This window comes from Amborella trichopoda, chromosome 10 (genome assembly GCF_054954075.1).
Source record: "Amborella trichopoda isolate Santa Cruz 75 chromosome 10, AtrichopodaSantaCruz75HAP2 v2.0, whole genome shotgun sequence".
Classification (NCBI taxonomy): domain Eukaryota; kingdom Viridiplantae; phylum Streptophyta; class Magnoliopsida; order Amborellales; family Amborellaceae; genus Amborella; species Amborella trichopoda.
The window spans coordinates 36,570,015-36,575,475 of record NC_142345.1 but is presented as its reverse complement, the minus strand read 5'-3'; the positions used below and the strand labels follow the sequence as shown (position 1 = coordinate 36,575,475).

Here is a 5,461-nt window from a genome sequence, read left to right as displayed (position 1 = left end):
AGGGAAATGGTTAAGGGGTTATAGAGAGAAAGAATGAAAGGTTCACAGGAAAGAGGGAGTAAGGTGGGGAAGGTTGATGGGTAGAGAGAAAAATAGGGTTTGGGTGAAAATTCATGCAGAGGAGCGAGAAAATAGATGAAGGAAGAGAGAGACAAGGGTAGAGAGAGAAAGGGGATGGGGGATATAATGACATTAAAAAGGGAAATTTGATTTTAACTATAGTGGATAAGTGAAAAATAAAAATTGCAATTGAAAAATAAAAAAATAAGCAAAAAGCGGTTAGAGTGCTTTTTTTTTTTTTTTTGGCCCTTTTTAACTAAAAAATATAAAATGAGATCATTTACTTTTAATATAAAGTTGTCACAATTAAATTTAACTTTTGATGTAAAATTGGGTATCTTTATTTATTCGATTGACTAATCTCAAACTTAAAAAAAAACAAATTTGTTGAAGTTTGAAAAACGTCCAAATTATTAAATTTCATATCGATGGTTGTAAATAATTGTGCTCACCGAATACTCTCATTGTATACCATCTTGGTAAGCGATTATACACTAGGAGGGTGCAAAATGATTTGCGGCGTTATTGCACCGATCCCTTTCGTAAGTTGAAACAATACACAAGCTGTGTATGGCTTGTTTCTACTTTGTGGAATGAACGGTCTCTTAAAGTTCTGAAACCAATGGTCAAGATTGAAAGGTTTTTTGACAGAGCAAACTTTTGGAATAAATAAGGGTAGAAATGGCGGGAAGAAGAAATGGGGACAATGGCGGGAGGAAGGGTTGTTCGAATTCTAAATTTCTGAATGGTGGGAAAAAAAGGCTTTGGCTTGAAAATGGCAAGTTCTACGGGTTTTTCTACTATTTGGCTAAGCTTTCTTTTTGTTTGCGATTGATAATTAATAAATATTTTGTTTGAAGTCTTGATAATTAATAAATCTCATGTAAAATCTTTTTAATTCTAGAATTCTCCAAATGCATTGAATCATCGAGAGAATAAGGTATGGATTATGTTCATTATGAAGGAAGATTAGCAATGCATAAATCCTTCAAGTGAAGCTCAGTGGAGTGGAGATTCACATAGGTATGCAATGTTTATCTGTTGTTTTTACTACCAAATGCCATCTTATCTTCAATAGAATCGTGGTACTGTAGTCGATTGCTTTCGTAGAATTTCTGATTCACATATCTACAGATTACAGTAGCTGATGACGATATTCTCTGGTCAATTTTCTATTATCTGTTTTTTTCTTGGCATTTACTTGAATTTTTTTAGTTAGATATCATTTTATGCTGCTATTTTCAGTTAGTTTCGGAGTTGATTTAAGTTCTTTGCTGAAAGAGTGCATGATTGTTTTACTGTCATTTACTTAATATTATGGTGGAAATTGTTGAAATTTGTATCATTTGATCCTTTAGAACCTGATCTTATTGCTTCTTCTAAGTTTAGCTCTTAGTTTGGTTTCACTTCATGGAAGAAAGACCCACATTAACAATCTGGAGTCAATAAAAATCTATGTTATGTGTTTTCAGATTCATTCCCAAAAGCCAAAGTGTGTGATTGATCTAATTTGCGGATAGTGCTGTTTTCTGTCATGTGATCTTTATAAATATGAATCACTATCAGTTTGTGGTCTATTGATCAGTATTTTTGGCTGTGCATAGCACCAATTCTTGTGGTATCTTACCCGGTTCATATTCCATGAACTAGTATCGCGAGGTTCAATTTTCCTGTCAGAACATGAATAATAACTTTTTTGACTTTATTGCGCATGGTGGTGTTAACGAAATTGCATTTCTATCGAGAAATAGTAACTGTTATCTACTTTTTCTGGATAGATGTTATACTTTATCAGAAGTTGATGGAGGGAAATGTACTGAATTTCTGCTATTTTCTGTATGTACAAGCAAGAAAGTAGTCTTGGATCTTGGATGAAAGTTGTCTGTGCAAGAACAGGAACATTGCATTAGTCCAGGATGCAAAAGAACATGGCCAAAAGAGGTAATCAGTATCAGCAATCAGGAAGCTGCCAAACTAATCAGGTTGAGAAAAACTGGTTAAAGGTGAAACTTAAGGCCTATGTTAGCCAAATATGGAGTTGTTCATCTAAAAGTCAAAGATTATGCCAGAAACACAAGAATTCAGTTTTTTGGCGCTACAGTTTTGACTTGCCTCTAGAGATCATATCGGGTTAGGGCTTAGATTATAACTGGATTGAATGCTTATGCTTCATTTGGGATGGGTGTGTAACAAAAAAAAGCATGAAACACCTGAGGAGGCTAATCGGTGAATGGGATATGATCTCCTCTGCCCTTCTGCTATAGAGAGGAAATTCAAAAAGCCGATTTTTTTCAGGCCCCCTTGTGCAATTGATGTGGAAAGCTACTCCCTCTCCTTTTCATTCCTAATCAACTGAGTGCAATGGGAGGCTGCGACTATCACATTAGCAATCTTGATTGGCAGCCCTCCCAATCGCAATCTTCATTTTTTGATCAATCTGAATTAGGTGATCGTTATGCACATGACTACATATTTACATACATGAATTTATACACACAAATACAAAAAGAGAAACAGCAAAGCCGCATATTTGTCAATCATTCACCTATCCTATTAGTCCAAGAACTTGCTAGGACTTTCTCTACTTCAGGATTTTAGGAGTGTTTTTGAAGGATATGTGGCGAAAATGTTAAGCCAAACTTGAAAAAAGGTCTTTGAAGTAAGAAGGATCATACACACATCCTCTTCTGGTGATCAATTACACCTTTCAGTATATGACTTGGTTATGGTGAGTCAGTCGACGCACGTGGTTTTGTTAGTCTGCTTATGCATCAAACGTCCATCTTAGAGATGGATGTCAAAAAATGGTTCCTCCACAAGAAGGAAAAATCGATGGTAAAAAACATATATTCTAAAAACACTAAGTTTATTTTTTTGGGGAAAATTTTCCAGATTCATGATCATCATCATGATTGAGATTAGCAAATCCTAAAATTTTGGATTCAAAATCTATCTTTAAGATGGACTTTGGAGGGGGGACACACATATATAGGTGAGTCGGCTAACTCACTGAATATCACATATAGTACAGACCTTGGGAAGAGGTGTAATCTTGGCATCCACTACCACTCTCACCTTTTGCACTCATGTATGTGGCTCCCTTTTATATCCATCTCTCTCATGGTTTGGCTGTACAAATCTTCAAATGGCCCCCATGTAGCTCACATATTCTCTGTTTCTCACAGCAGGTAGTGCGTCTTCTCTCTCTCTACACACACACACGCACGCATGCACACGCACATACACACCAAGGAAAACAGGATTTTGTTCCAAATGAGATTACTACATCATTCACAAGGCTGCAATCCAGTTCCTCAAGCTTACATTCCAATTCCATGGCATTCTTTTGCAATTGCTCTTTATATTTCTTTGAAGCATTTGTCAGTCCAAATATTATCTAAGCTCTTCTTCTCGAGTCCTACTTCAGAGGCCACCAGATTGTTGCACTTGTAATGAATCACATCATCAGAATACAGATGATCAATTTACAATGCTTGTGGGGCTTGGCTCAATGCCTATTAGGCCCTTGCTTATTATCCACCCTTAAGGACTCGGAAGGAGCACCAGAGAATCAGAGATTGGAGCGGTGTCTTGAAGCAAAGTGAGTGGTAGAATTGAAGGAATTGAGCTAGAAAAAATAAAAGCACCTGATAATTATTGGAAGAGATAAGCTAGGTTCAAAACAGTCTTAAGCACATATTTATTGGGCACTCGAGTGATAGATATTTTGTAACGATGCAACTAAATAAATTATGGAGTACAGAAGCTCATTTCTTTGTAGACATTGAAATATTTATTGGGTACTCGAGTGATTCTAAAGATAAATATTTTATAATGATTGAACAAAATAAATTAGAGTACAAAAGCTCACTTCTTGTTAGACATTGAAATACCAAAACTCAAGCATGCTAGAACTTAAAACAAAAAAATTGAGCATAAGAAATCACAAAATCTTAGCGTAATTCATGTTGGAAAGTCTCCTAAAGTTGATTTAGATTCTAAATTTTATTAGTGTAGAAGAAGTTCTAGGGATTATGTCTATTATAATGAATTAATTAAAGCATCCTATAAATTTGAGGAAGCTTTTAGCTCACATGAAGCAAGTAATTGGATGGAAGCTATGAGGATTGAATATGAGTGCGAACTACCAACAATACATTGTTCTTAATGGGTTTTCCCCTGTGTAGAAAGATGGTTGGTTGCAAATGGGTGTACTCTAAGAGACTTAATTATGAAGGAAGCATCTATGGGTCTAAAGCTAGGTTGGTGGTTGACTTTAAAAAAGCATATTCACCAGTAGCTAGGAAATTTTTGATAAGAATTATACTAGCAATAGCTAATTATTATGTTTTTGAAGTTTATCAAGTGGATGTAAAGGCCGCCTTTCTAAATGCAAAGTTGGAAGAAAACTCCTCATGACCAACCTAAAGGTTTTTAACATTAGGATCAAGAAACTAATGTATGTAGATTAGTTAAATCACTATTTGATTTAATGCAATATTTAATATAATGGTATTTAATGTTTACATGCTCTTAAAGAACATGGATTTAAAAATATTACTGCAGATGTTGTGTCATCATCATCATAGCCTTTTTCTAACTATTTAGGGTTGGCTACACGAATCATGATTCGCCATTTTGCTCTATCAAGGGCCATACCTTCAGTGAGAATATCTCACCGAAATAAGCAATAGGGTGTCCCTCTTGATTGAGAATAAATGTGAGAGGCATCATAGTTGACCTAAAAAACCTTGTCTAATATGGTAATGTGAGCGCCGAGCTTGTGTCATCTGTTTAATATGGTAATGTGAGTGTCGTAGCATGTGTCATCTTCTCCTTTATAACTTGGAAACTTTGATATGCTTCCTACATCCATTTGAAGCTTCCTTTCTGGATGCAATCAATAATGCTAGCAATGATCTTCTTGAATTTCTATATAAGTCTTCGAAAGACCATGAAAGCCATGGACATCTCCAATATTCTTAGGTGTTGGCCGGCACTATGGCATTCACCTGGGCTGGATCTACATCATGCCTTTAGATGATATGAAATAGCCCAAAAATATCATTGTCATCATCATCATCAGAGCATTTTTTTAACTAGTTGGGGTTGGCTACACGAATCCTAATCCACATATCCATACCCTCAGTAAGGCCATAAGTCCTCATATCTTTTCTCACTACTGCCAATCATGTCCTTTTGAGTCTACTCCTTGCTCTTTTTGAGCCTTCTACTTAAACCAACTCGCACATCCTAACATGTATTATACTGTGTTTGTGCTGCAGATATTGTGTATATACCAAAAACAATAGGATTGTTCACTTAGTTTTGGCCTTGTATGTAGATAATATAATTATAATTGGGAGTAATGGAAAAGTCATTGAAGATTGTAGAAGGTGAT

The 5,461-nt window shown here is 35.6% G+C and overlaps 1 long non-coding RNA gene across 1 annotated transcript; it reads left to right on the top strand.

The window, feature by feature from the left end:
* Positions 1–863: 863 nt before the first annotated feature.
* On the top strand, positions 864–2,352 carry LOC148780197 (uncharacterized). Its single transcript, XR_016042945.1, has 2 exons — positions 864–1,083; positions 1,908–2,352. It is a non-coding gene; the product is annotated as an uncharacterized LOC148780197 (long non-coding RNA).
* The last annotated feature ends 3,109 nt before the right edge of the window (positions 2,353–5,461 follow it).